Source organism: Scyliorhinus canicula, chromosome 3, assembly GCF_902713615.1.
Source record: "Scyliorhinus canicula chromosome 3, sScyCan1.1, whole genome shotgun sequence".
In the NCBI taxonomy this organism is placed as follows: domain Eukaryota; kingdom Metazoa; phylum Chordata; class Chondrichthyes; order Carcharhiniformes; family Scyliorhinidae; genus Scyliorhinus; species Scyliorhinus canicula.
In genome coordinates, this window is record NC_052148.1 from 86,476,889 (window position 1) to 86,492,561 (window position 15,673).

At 49.0% G+C, this 15,673-nt stretch overlaps 1 long non-coding RNA gene across 8 annotated transcripts in view; it reads left to right on the forward strand.

Annotated features, from left to right (window-relative positions):
- The first annotated feature begins 15,001 nt into the window (after positions 1 to 15,001).
- Positions 15,002 to 15,673, forward strand: part of LOC119962777 — a 50,207-nt gene continuing 49,535 nt past the window's right edge. For 6 of the 8 annotated variants that reach the window (XR_005459952.1, XR_005459951.1, XR_005459950.1 and 3 more), the window contains exon 1: positions 15,002 to 15,218. This is a non-coding gene — a long non-coding RNA (uncharacterized LOC119962777). Of the gene's footprint in view, positions 15,219 to 15,450; positions 15,598 to 15,673 lie in introns of those variants that run through there. The other 2 variants (XR_005459956.1, XR_005459957.1) reach the window with 2 other exon arrangements.

Sequence of the window (15,673 nt, forward strand, 5' to 3'; positions counted from 1 at the left end):
GTGACCTTTGATGTTATGCCTTGAGATTGTATGCGTAGGAGCTCTGATTTTAGCCTGTCCCGCAAGGGAGCTGGTACCCTCCTAGGTGGATGAATGACAGGTTTTGCATCTTCCTTGAGCAGGATTTTGTATTGGTAAGGTAATGTACCCATGCCACGAAAGACGTCAGGATACTCGCTGAGCAGCAGCTGGATGTCATCGTCTAGTCGTGATGAGTCAATTCCTGTGCATGACAGCAGTGGGATTTCCACAATCTCTTGGGAACTAGAGATAAAATTCTATCCATTGTCAACACAGCTACTCTGGCCATTATTTACAGGTATGAATTGAGGGAACCTTCTTCCTGTTAAAACAACATGCCCCCATCCCATCCCACCACGTTTAACATTTAAAAACCAAACACCCCAAGCTTATTGTGAGCAGAATTCAGAATGTGTTACATGACCCCCCTTTCATGCCTCCATCTTTCCCAAAATTAAAGGCACAGTCCCAAAGCAAAAAAACTCATAACATAGGGCCAGATTCTCCGATTCTGAGGCTAAGTGTGGAGGATTTGGGATTAGTAAATAGCTAATCAGTTGTATTTGCTGCACATTTCATTAGAATTCTTATTATAAATAGAAAGTAATTGTACTTAAATTTATGGTAAAGTTACCATAGTCCCAGCTGACCATAGTCCACTTTCCCCTTTGAGGGCAAGAACTGACTGGTAGTGATTTAGCCTGAAGATTACCACACCTCAGGCGAGAGGGAAGGTTGAGAAGGTGGGCCTTCTTGAATAACCTTTGACCGTATGAGAATTGAACCCATGTTGCTGGCCTTGCTTCTGCACCATGAACTAGCTGTCTAGCCAAGTGAGCTAAACTGGTTCCCTGTGTAGTGATTTTTATATGGGTATGCACATCAGGAGTTAATGGGAAATTGAAAGATCACTAGGGGGCAGCACTGCTGGGTATAAAATCAGACGCAAGTGGCTCTCTGCCTCTCTTGGTGATTAGACTGTGACGAGAGCAGGAGCATAGATCTAGCTGAGGGCTACTAGTGTGGTCAGACATAGCTACTGCATATAAAAGACACAGCAGAGCAGGGAGACCTCGTCGCATTGTTTTAAGACATTTTAATTGCTCAACAAAAAGGTGTGGAAGAACGAGGTGAAGAATTGAGGAGTCTCAGGGTGACAACTCAAACTGCTCCCATATTTACACAGCACAGACAGTAGCCGCAGACAACCTCTCCCAACCCCAGCTCCATGGCGACCATGAGATTATGCAGAGGGACCAGTCAGGAATCCTCAGGAATGGTAGGTATGTTGGGTCCTGTTCTAGTCACCTACCCATCTCGTGCAGAGACAAGGTGCCGCCCTATTAAGAGAGAGAGGATTTGAGAACTATGTCCTACGTTTTGAGCCACGCACTTTGGCGTGGTTTACAATAGAGTGGACTTATCACCTGGTGCCTTTGCTGACGGAAAAGGCCTACTCCACCATGGATGAGGAGAGGACAACTTCCTACAATGACCTTAAGCCAGTACTACTGGTGAAATTTGACATTGCTGAGGAGACATTTCAATGTGCACTTCCGGTCCAGCATGGTTCTGCCAGGGGAGACACCATGGGAGACTTATCATTGGCTTCAGAGTCTCTACAGAAGGTGGATGCGACCAGACCATTGGAGAAAAGGAAACATTTGGGATGGCTCCATTTTGGAACAGTTGTTTCAGGTTTTTCCTGCAGACATTTGGACTTGGGTAAAGGAGCACAAACCTGAGAATGAGGAGGAAGCTGGACGGCGGGTGGGGCAATTAATGAATGCAGAGTGTGGACTTCCAAAACCGCTGCACCTCCCTGTAAGAACAACATTTACCAGCAGCAAGCGGGGTGCTCCAGTTGAGAGTAAAGGGGTGGGGTGAGTGGAGACACAAATCCTCCTGACAAAAGATTTACTTGTTATTATTGTTAGCAGCCAGGACACACAGCATCCGTTTGTCCACTTAAGAATCCCAAACTGCCGAACTTTTATGTTCCTCGAGAGCATAAGGCTTTGATGGAACAGGGGTTGTCAGGATCCATCCATAAAAGTTTTTGTTAATGGTCAACCGGTACATCTGTTGACATGAAAGGGCAATTTAGTGTGGGTAATCCACATAACCTGCACATCTTTGAACTGTGGAGCACCTGAAGGAAACCCATGCAGACATGGGGAGAAAGTCCACACAGACGGAATTGAACCCGGGTCCCTGGCGCTGTGAAGCAGCAGTGCTAACTACTGTGCCACCATGCTTCCCTTGCAGTCAAGGTTACTACTCCAGATATACCACAGGTAGATGCAGAATGGAAGATCCCTGTTAATATATGGGCATTACAATGGTCAGACCAATCCCTAGCCTACTTATATGAGGATGTGTGTCAGATTGATGGCTCTCCTGTAGGTCAGCCAGACATTTCCAGGAAAGACAAGTAAGTTCCAGATAAAGTTGTTTTGTACCACTCAGGAAACCAAGGCAACTGCCTGGTCATCCCTGCGACCTATAGGCCTCATGTCTTACTTTTGCCGCACACAATTCCATGGGCAGAGCATTTAAGGCAGAACAAGACTTATCTGCAACTCAGTACCCATTTTTACTGGTCAGCCATGTACACTGATGTTAAAAAGTTCTGGAATTGATTGACCAGCTGCGTCCTGCTGGAATCAGGATGGGGCATGACCAATAGATCCCACAAAAGGCCCCTTCCGGGATTCCTGATGGTTTAACGAGATGTTGCGTTCTGGACCATACCCACAATGGCCCGAATCCAGACTTGGATTGTCAAGTGAGCTTAACTTCTCACTGAACTATGCCTCCGCCAGATCTAACAGGCCCCCAGGATCTATTGCCCTCACCGAGGAGACGCTAGCAAGGCTCCATTTAGCATTGGTCCCCACAGACGAGGACCAAGCAGAACGGCACCTCTGAGGGGGTCTCCCAGGCGATTGGAGGCTCCTGGATGGTTGGAATCTATGCAGGGTGGCACACTGATGCCCAGGTGACACTGACTGTCTGGCAGGGTGCCAGGCTGGCAGTACCAAGGTGCACACATGGCATTTTGACCAGGCCCGTGATCGGACCTGAGGGTGCCCTGCCCATATGAGGTGGGGTGTGAGAGGGGGCGCAAGGACCCCCAAACAGGTGAGTTGGGACATTGGGGTGGGTTGAGAGATCTGGGAGCCATTTAAAATGGTGCCCCGATCTCTTCCTGCACTGCTCCATGGTGCAGGAAATACGACTGAGTGTGGCTTTGGTAGGGCATTCCCCGCTGAGACCTGAAAAAACCATATAGTCCAGTTCAATCGCGGGGAAATTGGGCCCACTGTGACAGTTGTACTATTTTTCAGAAAACAAAACCGACTCACACTCCTCATAGAGTTACTTTAAATCCCTTGCCTCTTATTGATACACAATTTCAGCAGATAGCCGTGGATATTGTGAGTCCCCTAGATATCAACAGTTCAGGGTACAAATATATGCTGGTTGTCAGTGATTCTGCTACTTGATTCCTTGAAGAATATCCTTTGAGAAACATCCATACGAACATCATTAGTTGTCTGGTACAATTGTTTTCATGAGTGGGGGTACCAGAGAAATAACAACAAACCAAGGCATAAACTTTACATCAACCCTCATGACACAACTTCATAAACAGCTGAGGATTAAGGGGATTAGGTCCAGTCCATATCATCCACGAACAGATGGGTTAGTTGAACGTTTTAATCAAATCCCTGAAGTCAATATTGTACAAATTTGTTTCAGACACCAGGAAGGGACTGGGATAAATGGCTGTGCTTTTTGTTGTGGAGATGTTCCTCAGGTATCGGCAGGTTTCTCCACTTTTGAGGTTTTGTATGGGCGGCAGGTGCCAGGTCTGCTGATATTCTGAAGAGAAGCTGGGAGGAAGAGCAACAGTAATCACCAAGCATCGTATTTTTATGTCCTGCAAATATGACTCTCTGAAGTCATGAGACGGAAGGGACCTAGGAGATTTCACAGCCGGATAAAAAGAAAACGCAACAGATGTACCACATCAACTTAATAAAAAAGTGGAAAGAGAGAGATGTACCAGAGGTATCCTGATGGTGCTGCAGGTGGAGGAAGTGAAGGAGATACCAGAGATGGAGTTAGAGATGCTGTCCAAATACTAGGGACCAGAACCATCCCATCTGGAAGAACGGCAGCAGCAAGACATGCTAAATCTGTTCAGTGATGCTCCTGAACTCTTTCAAAGTCAGGCAGGACGGATAGGTTTCACTGAGCACACCATCCACCTGAAGGATGATATTCCCATTTGACAGCAACCATACAGGGCACCGGTAAGGATGGTGGAAGATCTAAAAACTGAAATAGGGGCAATGATTGAACTGGGTGTGATCAGGCCTTCTCAGAGTGAGTGGTCAAGTCCAGTGGTGATGGTTTGTGCTTTTGCATGGACTTCAGGAAAGTCAATGGGAGGGATTCTCTGTTTCTGAGGCTAAGTGTTGATGTCAATACAGAATTTGAGAACGTTTACGACTTTAGAACTGGCGCTGCACCTGAACCGATTCAGTTACTGTGAGGGGCTAGCACCGGTGTTGTGTGGAACACAATCGATCCCAATTAAAAACTGCGGGATTCACTGGGCCTGTGATTGAGTCTCTTAGAGACTGACAAGCTGCAGCTGCACGTACACATTACAATCCCCACACATACTCATCTCAGTCAATAAGATGGCACTGGTTGTGCGGGGGTGCGTTCATAAAGCTGGGTTGGCTGGGGCCAGAGGGTACCCAGGGTGGGTGGCCTGGGGAGGACCAGTGGCCCTAAGTTCACAGTGGAGTGTCAGCGGCATGCGCATCGCCCTTTGGCGTCAAATTGGCGCCCGTCGCAATTTCGGCGTTGGAACGATTCTCTGCCCAATCGCGTTTCGCGATTTTGCCGTCGGCCAATGGAATATCCCACCCTTTTTTAGCAGCTTCAAAAGGCTACAATGTATTTGAAACACCATTTGGGCTATACAAGTTCACACTTGGGCTGCATGGAACTCCAGAAACATTCCAATAACTGATAGATAGGATGTTGTCGGGCTGAGAAGTAGTTTTGGCAGCATATCTAGATGATGTAGTTATCTTTAGTGTCACATGGAAGGAACACTTATTTCATCTGCAGAAAGAACATCAAAGCAGCGGACTGACCCTCAAAGCAAACAAATGTGCATGGGCAGTGATGCACTATCAATTACGACGAGACGAGAGTAGAGAGTAATCAAGGCTTTACTACGCAGAGATGTGGAGCCTCACGCAGCTGCTGCCAAAATGGCTGCAGCTCAGAGAGCCCACACATTTATACTCCGCCTACTAGGCGGAGCCAGCAGGCAGGGATCTACCCCCGTACCTGTAGTACAGGGGCCTTACCGTAATACCCTCGTATGCAGTATATAATACAACAGTGGTGACTACCACATTCACCCCCTGTTAAAAAAGAGTCCAGCGGAGGTGACGGAAACTATTAACATACAGGTTGTTGAAAAACATATAGAAAGAGTCTACAAATTTAGACGGTCGGGCGCTTTGATCCGTCGTTGCGAGCGCCGCAGGTGTGGTGTTGATGCCGGTGTCGGTTCGGTCATTGGTGACTCCGGGAGCGTGTCGGCCTCATCTTCATCCATGGGTGGGACCAAGGGGAGGGTGGATCATCCTGGAGTGGGGGCTCTGGTGGGGTGTGCCGGGGGAAGGGAGGGTGGTGCCTAGGCAGAGAGGGGGGTGTGCAGGGACCCCGCTGGTGCCAGGCCTCAGAGGGAGACAGTGTCTTGGCGGCCGTCGGGGAACGCTACGTAGGCGTACTGCGAGTTCACGTGGAGTAGCTGTACCCTCTCAACCAATGGCTCCGCCTTATGTAGCCGCATGTGCTTACGGAGGAGAACGGGTCCTGGAGCTGCCAGCCATATTGGGAGAGAAACCCTGGAGGTGGACTTCCTAGGGAAGGCAAACAGACGTTCATGGGGAGTTTCGTTAGTCGCAGTACACAGGAGCAACCGAATGGAGTGAAGGGCTTCAGGGAGGACATCCTGTCAGCGGCAGGCTGGGAGATTTCTAGACCGTAGGGCCAGCTGGATGGCCTTCCAGACCGTCCCATTCTCCCGCTCCACCTGCCCTTTTCCCCGGGGGTGTACCTGGTCGTCCTGCTCGAGGCAATGCCCCTGTTGAGCAGGTACTGGCTCAGCTCATCACTCATAAATGAGGATCCCCGGTCGCTGTGGACGTAGGCAGGGAAACCGAACAGAGCAAAGATGGTGTTAAGGGCTTTGATGATGGTGGCAGACGTCATGTTGGGGCATGGGATGGCAAAGGGGAATCTTGAGTACTCATCAACCACATTGAGGAAGTACATGTTGCGGGAGGTGGAGGGGAGGGCCCTTTGAAGATCACGCTAAGGCGTTCAAAGGGGCGGGAGGCATTCACCAGGCGCGCACGGTCTAGCTGGTAGAAGTGCGGTTTCCACTCCGCGCAGACCTGGCAGTCTCTGGTGATAGCCCTGACTTCCTCGATGGAGTAGGACAGATTTGGGGCCTTTATGAAGTGACAAAAGCGGGTGACCCCTGGGTCACAGAGATCGTCGTGCAGGGTGCGGAGTTGGTCCACTTGTGCGCCGGCACATGTACCTCGGGATAGAGCATCGGGGACTCATTGAGCTTTCCGGGGCGATACAAAATCTTGTAATTGTAGGTGGAGAGCTCGATCCTCCACCACAAAATTTTATAATTTTTGATCTTGCCCCGCTGTATGTTATTGAACATGAAGGCAACAAACCGTTGGTCAGTGAGGAGAGTGAATCTCCTGCTGGCCAGGTAATGCCTCCAATGTCTCACAGCTTCTACGATGGCTTGGGCTTCCTTTTCGACTGAGGAGTGCCGAATTCTGGAGGCATGGAGGGTGCGGGAAAAGAATGCCACGAGCCTGCCTGCCTGGTTGAGGGTGGCGGCAAGAGCAACGTCTGATGCATCGCTCTCAACTTGGAAGGGGAGCGTCTCGTCGACCGCGTGCATCGCGGCCTTGGCGATGTCCACCTTGATACGGTTGAAGGCCTGGTGAGCCTTGGCCGTCAGTGGGAAAACAGTGGAGTGAATGAGTGGGCGGGCCTTGTCTGCATAGTTTGGAACCCACTGGGCGTAGTACGAAAAGAACCCCAGGCATCGTTTGAGGGCCTTGGGGCAGTGGGGGAGGGGGAGTTCCATGAGGGGGTGCATACGATTGGGATCAGGCGATAGAACTCCGTTGTGGACCACATAGCCAAGGATGGCTAATCGATCCGTGCTGAACACACACTTCTCCTTGTTGTAGATTAGGTTAAGGCGTTTGGCAGTGTGGAGGATTTGGAAAGGTTAGCGTCGTGCTCCTGCTGATCATGGCCGCAGATGGTAACGTTGTCTAGGTACGGGAAAGTGGCCCGCAGTTCGTACCAGTCAACCATTCGGTCCATCTCCCATTGGAAGACTGAGACCCCATTAGTGATGCCGAAGGGAACCCTAAGGAAATGGTGAAGGCGGCGGTCCGCTTCAAATGTGGTCTGGCGGTCCGTCTTGCGAATGGGGAGCTGGTGGTAGGCAAATTTCAGGTCCACTGTCGCGAAGACCCGGTACTGTGCAATCTGATTGACCATATCAGATATGCGAGTGAGGGGGGTACGTGTAGAGCTGCGTGTACCGATTAATGGTCTGACTGTAGTCAACGATCATCCTGTTTTTCTCTCCGGTTTCCACCACTACCACTTGGGCTCTCCAGGGGCTGTTGCTGGCCCTGATAATACCTTCCAGCAGCAGCCGCTGGACCTCAGACCTGATGAAGGTCCTATCCTGGGCACTGTACCATCTTCTCCTGGTGGCGACGGGTTTGCAATCCGGGGTGAGGTTCGCAAACAGGGAAGGTGGGTCGACCTTAAGGGTCGTGAGGCCGCATACAGTAAGGGGTGATAGGGGCCCGCCAAATTTCAAGGTTAGGCTCTGGAGATTGCACTGGAAGTCCAGGCCGAGCAGCAAGGCAGCGTAGAGGTTGGGGAGGATGTAGAGGCGGAAGCCGCTGAACTCTACACCCTGGACAGTGAGGGTGGCAGTACAGTACCCCCGGATCGCCACGGAGTGAGATCCTGAGGACAGGGAGATTCTCTGATTGGTGGGGTGGACCGTGAGGGAGCAGCGCCTTACCATATTGGGGTGGATGATGCTCTCAGTGCTCCCGGAGTCCAGAAGGCAGGAAACCTTGTGCCCGTCGATTTTCACCGTCGTCGATGCGGTTGCGAGGTTGTGCGGTCATGTCTGGTCGATCGTAACGGAGGCCAGGCATGGCTGGTCGGCAGCGGTTGCAGGCGATGAGTGGGCCGATGAGGTGTCTGATGATCAGGGATCCTGAGGCGGGGAAGATGGCGGCGCCCATGGGCCGCACGTGGCCTGTGGCGGGCTAGATGGCGGCGCCCACGGGCCGCACGTGTGAGTCGAGCAAGATGGCGAGTAAGATGGTTGCACCCACAGGCCGCACGTGTTGTGAGGGGAGCAAGATGGCGGCGCACACGGGTCACACGTGGTCTGAGGCGAGGAAGATGGCAGCGCCCACGCGCTGTACGAGATCTCTGGCGAGGAAGATGGAGGCGCCCACGGGTCACACATAGGGGGCACTGGGGCAACAGCGGCAACCGAGCTTGCCTGGCACACAGCAGCAAAATGTCCTTTCTTCCCGCAGGCCTTGCAGAGCATGCTCCGTGCGGGCAGCGTTGTCGGGGGTGTTTTGACTATCTGCAGAAGTAGCACATGGGTCTCCTGGGGTTGTGTGGTTGCCATGCGGCGCAGGCCTGGGGTTGGCTGGGGGCGACCGCTGACGGGGTGCATGGTAGGGTGTTCGCTGGCAGGTCCACAATGCCCAGGAGGGGAGGGCTGTGCGGTCGGGGGCATATGCCTGAATATTGCGTAAGGCGACCGTGAGCGAGTTTCTTGGTTGCCGCGAGGTCGAGGGTAGCCCCTATTAAGAGTCACTGGCGGATGTAGGCTGACTCTATGCTTGTAACGAACGCGTCTCTAAGCAGCAAGTCCGAATGTTCAGCGGCCGAAACGCAGTCTCTCACTAGGAGTTGCAGGGCATGCCAGAAATCCTCCACAGTCTCATCGGGCAGTTGATGCCACGTGGAGAGGAGGTGCCTGGCGTAGATCTTGTTGGTCTGCTGCGTGTAGTTCTCCTTGGCCTCCGTGTAGTCCAATGGCCTCAGCGTATGTCGGCGCATCCCGGAGTAGGGGGAAGATGTCCGAGCTCAGGCGCTTGAAATGAAATGAAATTAAAATCGCTTATTGTCACGAGTAGGCTTCAAATGAAGTTACTGTGAAAAGCCCCTAGGCACCACCTTCCGGCGCCTGTTCAGGGAGGCTGTTACGGGAATTGAACCGTGCTGCTGGCCTGCCTTGGTCGGCTTTCACAGCCAGTGATTTAGCCCAGTGAGCTAAACCAGCCCCTACAAACCAGCTTGTAGAGGATCTGGAGCTTCTGTGCCTCTGAGGGTGGTTCAGTCGCAGATCCTATGTATGCCTCGAAGCAGGCTAGCCAATGTGTGAAGGCTGACTTGCCGTTGTCTGCTTGAGGGTGCAGCTGCAGGCGATCAGGCTTGATGGGGAGATCCATCGTTTTAAAATCTCTGCATAACAAATTGATGCACTATCAATTACGACAAGACGAGAGTAGAGACTAATCGAGGCTTTATTACGCAGAGATGTGTAGCCTCCCGCAGCTGCTGCCAAAATGGCTACAGCTTGGAGAGCCCACACATTTATACTCCACCCACTGGGCGGAGCCAGGAGGCAGGGATCTATCCCTGTACCTGTAGGACAGGGGCCTTACCGTAATACCCTCGCATGCAGTATAAAATACAACAGTGATGACTACCACAGACAGAGGCAGAGACTTAAATACCTGTGGTTTAAGCCGGGGAAGAGAATCATTTGCCCACAGGTCGACATAATGGAGGCAATCAGGAACAGCCCAGAGCCTCAAACAAAGCACCAGATGCACTTGTCCCTTGGCCTGATTGGCTGGTATCGCCATTTCATTCCTCAGTTTTCCACAATTGCAGCCCCCTTACCAACCTTACAATGAAAACTGGGGGAAATCTGGCACAATGGGACAAGAACTGCACCAAATGCTTGCGTGTCTGAAAGGATACATATGCTTAAAACCTGTGCTGAGGGGTCCAGTCTTCAATAAAAAGTCTCTGGTCCAGATAGATACTTCTGCAGTTGAACAGGGAGTGGATCTCGCTCCAGGGTGAAGAAAGGCAGGAACATCCTATCCTTTATGTAAGCAGAAAGCTCTTTTCCTGTGAAACCAGATTCTCCACCGTGGAAAAAGAGAGTTTGCAATCAAATGGGCCTTGGACTGTTTGCGCTATTATCTCCCAGGGCATGAGTTTAATCTTGAGACTGATCACCATGTGGATAACCAATAACTGATCACCAGAACTCTCGGGTGACTCGGTGGTATCTGGCCTCGCAGTCCGAGAGTTTCCCTATTTGTCATTGAGCAGGCAGCAAGATGATTGTAGCTGATTACCTGTCAGGATTGCCCCACATGGCCAATCTGGAGGGAGGAGGTGGATAATGTGACAGAGAGCTCGGTCACAAACACATTTCACACACACATACTCGCAAACATAAAGTATAAACATTTTGTTTAGTTGCACCAATGTTCAAACATACATTATTGGACACTGACTTTGTAAAAGGTGACCTGAGCCATTGTATCCAACCTTTTGCATATCTTTTTTCTCATTCAATTTTTTCAGTTGAAGGACAAACGAGGAACTAAATCCTGTGTACCACTGAGTGTTGTTGGTGAGCTATGGCTTTCGCATTCCTCCGCTAGGACCCAAAGTGGGGAGAAGAGTTGTGCACATAGGGGGCTGTTAATATGCTTATGTGGAAATGACACCTGAAACTTACACTTGTACAATGGGTTTGAATTTACGAAGGGGAGGGGGGTGCGGTGGTGCAGTATTGTCATAGGATTAGCTATTTCTTTGAATATATTGCACCTCAATGTGTATTATCTTAATTGTGGTTTGTGTATTTATGTTCTAACAATCTAGATTGACCCTAATGTTTTGTCATGTCTGTTGTGACAATTTATGTTTTCAAATGTTTAAAAAGTCCAGCCTATTGAGTGGGCTTAATCTTATTAATGCATGTTCTTCCCTCTCAAATGTGTCACTATATGTATGGCCTTTTGGGGGCAATAAAAGATCCAGTGGTGGCACAAGATTTGTGTACTGTCAGCTTTATATTGGAGGTCCTTGTCAGCTTTATATTGGAGGTGCTTTTTAAAAACTAAATTTAGAGTACCCAATTACATTTTTCCAATTAAAGGCCAATTTTGTATGGCCAATCCACCTGACCTATACATCTTTAGGGTGTAGGGGTGAAACCCACGCAGACACGGGGAGAATGTGCAAACTCCACACAGTTTGACCCAGGGTTGGGATCGAACCCGAGTCCTCAGCGCCTGAGGCACTAGTGCTAACCACTGCACCACCGTGTCGCCTACACTGGAGGTACTTTTAACACGGTGTCTGAGGTTCATGCTACCTGCACTCAAGTAGTAGTATGACAGAGATGTTTGGAATACAAGGCTTTGTAAATGGCCATACTTTAAGCTGTCTATTTAATTCCATAACATAATGGCATTGGGGTGAATGTGTCTTGAGGACACCTGATCAGCATTTTATCTAGATACAAGGTCCATGTGTTTCACATCACCATGGAGATGTTTTTTGAAAGGAAAAGAGTCCAATGGAATCCATTGTAGGGTTGGGTTAAAGGTTTCCCTGATAATCTTGCCTTGATTTCACTACCAAGTCAGTCTGTAGGAATCTGAAAGAGAGAGAGAGAGAGACAACAAGTTTCTATTGTTCACCATGCAAAATGCGTGTGGGAACTCGTGTTCGAATTAACGAGACCAAGGTTGTAAGTTTTTAAATGAAGCTGTAAGATTCGCCTAGCTTTGGCTCGAGTGAAGAATCTCTAGTGTAACCCATACTGTGGAAGTCAGTTCAGGGATTAGAAGTTATCCAGCTAGAAAAGGGAAAAGGAACTAAGAATGACTTTGGACTGTTTCATGGAGAATAAACGGACACAGTCAATGGCAAGGCTGTGAGATGAGAAAAGAGCAGTCTTGCCATTTAACACTCAATCATCACCACCATCACCCACTGTAGGTTCAGCTTTATTTAATGGGATGTGACCACAACAGGTGGTCCATGTGACACTGGCAAAAATGGAGAACATTCATGAAGTGCCTCACAAATTGGCTACCTGCTACTGCCCATTGCTGCCCAGTGCCGCCATTGCTGATTTGCTCACATCTCTGGGGAAAATGTGAGATGATGAAAACACATCCAGGAGCTGATTCATTTCTCAAATTCCCAGCCACATGCAGCCTCCAAGGCTGCCTCCAGGTGGGGTGGGAAAATTCCGCCATTACTGAAACTTGCATTTATACTTTATTATGAGGAATTCAAGATGAATCTGACAACCCCTAACTTTGCTCTAGGACTCTTTAAAATCGAGGGCTGGATTCTCCGATTTTGGGGCTGTGTCCGGAGGATCCATGGCATTTTACATGGGAAAAATTGGCCCGGCCGCAGCACCAATCTTCAGATCAGTGCAGGGCTAGCAGCCGTGCCATGTAAAACACATAGCCTTCTGATGTAGATGCCTGGAGAATTGCCGTGTCCGTGGCCGCGCATGTGCACAGTGACGACCTGCAACATGGCGCCGGCCGTGCGCAGACGCGACCTACCAGATGGTACTCCCCTGCACACCCCCTCGCCATCCCCGGACCATCCCCCAACAGTCCCCCCCATACCTCTCCGAAGCCCCCGCCCCCAGCCAGCAGCATAGCTCCCGCCCGACTGTTGGTGGCGCTGGACACAGTCCGCAGCTGACACGCTGGGTTCCCGACCGCTGAGACTATGAGGGGATGGAGCATCCGAAAACAGGCGCTGCCCCCTATTCCATCGTAAAAAGGGATTCTCCCCCAATCGCCAATCACAAAATCACCGTCCTGAACAGAGAATCCCGTCCAATGTTTCTGGTGCAGACCAAACATTTACTTCTAAGGAGTTAAAGCCTTTTACTAATTAAGATCAGTCTATTAATCCCAATAGACTGGACTATTACATATAAATCATCCATTTGTAGCATGTGCCAACAGGAAACACATAGAAAAGACAAATGGAAGAGTGTCTGCTTGTAGTAAGTGTATGTTTTGCCTTGATTATTCCTTGTAGAGTCTCCTTGATCGATACAAAAATGTAAATACTAATTAGGATGATCGTTTAGTGAGTGCAGGAAGCGCCCTAACTATTCTCATTCTTCAAAATACTAAACAGTCACCCAGAATTAGAATTTTACAGCACATAAACTGACCTTTCCGCCCAACAGCTCTATACCAATCTTTATAATCCACACGAGTCTATTACCATTTACTTCATCTCACCCCATCTGCCTACCCTTCTAATTCTTTCTCCCTGATGTACTTAATACCCAAAATTGGGTTGCTTGGGGTCAAGTCATATGGATGAAAATGGAATAGTGTAGGTCAGATAGGCTTCAGATGGTTTCACAGGTCGGCGCAACATCGAGGGCCGAAGGGCCCATACTGCGCTGTAGTGTTCTATGTTCTAAGTCAAATGTGAATGTTTTTAATTATTATCCACCTGAATTTGCCTTCAAACCACCACTTCCATATTTAAGAAAAAGGGACAGAAATGGGCAGCATCCCATTCCCAGGATGTGGTTTGGCAATTTTGATATTTTAATGATGTTGGCAGCCTAAGATTTTACATGCTGGGCTGCATCTAAGATTGATTAAAATTGTGGCCAACCAGTATTCCCAAGCCCCAGACATCCCGGCAGCTGAGAGGAGACCAATAGCTTCAGAGACAATGCTGCTGGCCAGGAGAAACTTTGTCTGAGCACCCACCTTACCCATCCCAAGCTGCTGCCCCACAATCAACCCCCCATACAAAATCATCAGGGATCAAATCCCCCCCCCCGCCCCCCCCCCCCCCCCCCCCCCACCGCACCTTTCCCCACCTCCACCCATCCCCCACTCCTGCCCCCAAAGATTGAACCCCAGAGTTTGGAATCGTCTCTTGTACCTCAGTGGATGGCACTGGGTAGAGAGTGGTAGACTCCTGCAGCCTGCCCTGGAATCCTCCCTCCTTACTGGAAGCTGCTAGACAGGGATTTAAGACACATGCTGTCCATTTAAATCTCCAACATGCAGGAGAAAATGGACTTCTTATTCACACATCAAAGTTTACAACCCTGCCCTGTCCTCGCATTACCAGCCAACGTGACCTGACTGCATTAATATCCAGGCCAAAGAAACTTTGAATCCCATTGCACAGCCAAAGGCCCCATTTGTGCCATCACGCCTGTGCCAGTTTCTCGAAAGAGCAATCCAATTAGCCCTCGTCTCCGGGTCTGCAATTTTTTCATCAATTTCAATTCTCTTTTGTGAGTTACCATAACAGCTCGCCTACTCACTTTCGACATCTGTTTTTTAAACATTGTGTGCAAATTCGGTTTGATATTTAACAATGTTTCTAGGTTATGTGACCTTTTTAACACATACAAAATCTGTACTAACTGAGTTGGCCACTTATTCTTGCCTCTGACATTGTATTTCTAATACCAGTTCTGTTTGTCAACATTCCACATTGCTTGTTTATGTGACTATCTGAATGTATATTTGTTTCATTTTTTGCCTCTTCTTGATTTTCTTATTTTTTTTTCTGAACTAGGGAAGATTTTGGTTTAATTCACAGCTTCACAAAACAATAAAAGGAAAGAGTTAATGCAGTAAGAAAAACAGCAGTGAAAGCACAATCTCTACTGACCTTGGATTATTCCAATCTGGTTACGTGCAGATTATATAAATCCAGATGATTTAAATTCCAATCTTATTTTAGTTTTACATTGATGAAAGCTTTGCAAAACACCAACAAACGGAAGCAGCAAGCAATGGAAATATGTTTCAATTTATATATCAATCAATCAATGGTTTAAAAAAAAACAATATTCTACTTGCTTATCATGCTGGGCTGCATCTAAGATTGATTAAAAAGAGTTTATCAACAGATGAAAATGAACTGACTGCTCGAAGGTTATAATTAAGGTACCAATTAAATTTCAATGTAACTTCCACAGCAATATTTGCAGTGGCTACATGTGCTCTTCAGATTGTTGGGTTGAGTTTTACATTGAGATAGTGGCACTGCCCACTGGCTGTAAAGTAACGGGCAAGCACACGTCCACCAGCCCAGAAAGACATAACCTGACTTTACTGGTATCAGGTAGTTAACTAAGTGGGAGGATGTCCCGCCTCCAAGAGCTGCCGACTAATCAGAGGCTGGTAGCCCCTCAGTCTCAGCAGTGCCACCGAGAGAGGTGGCTACTACTGGGACTGCAGTCAGAGTCCACTGAGGTGTCACAGAAGAGGCTGGACTGGAAGGTAAATGGGACGGCCTGATCGGGGGCCAGTCAGGTGGGCCCAGGTGAGGTGGACAATGGCAATTAGGAGGATGGAGGGGCAAGCAAATGGGAATGAATGGCTCTTTCTCTTTGGAGGCT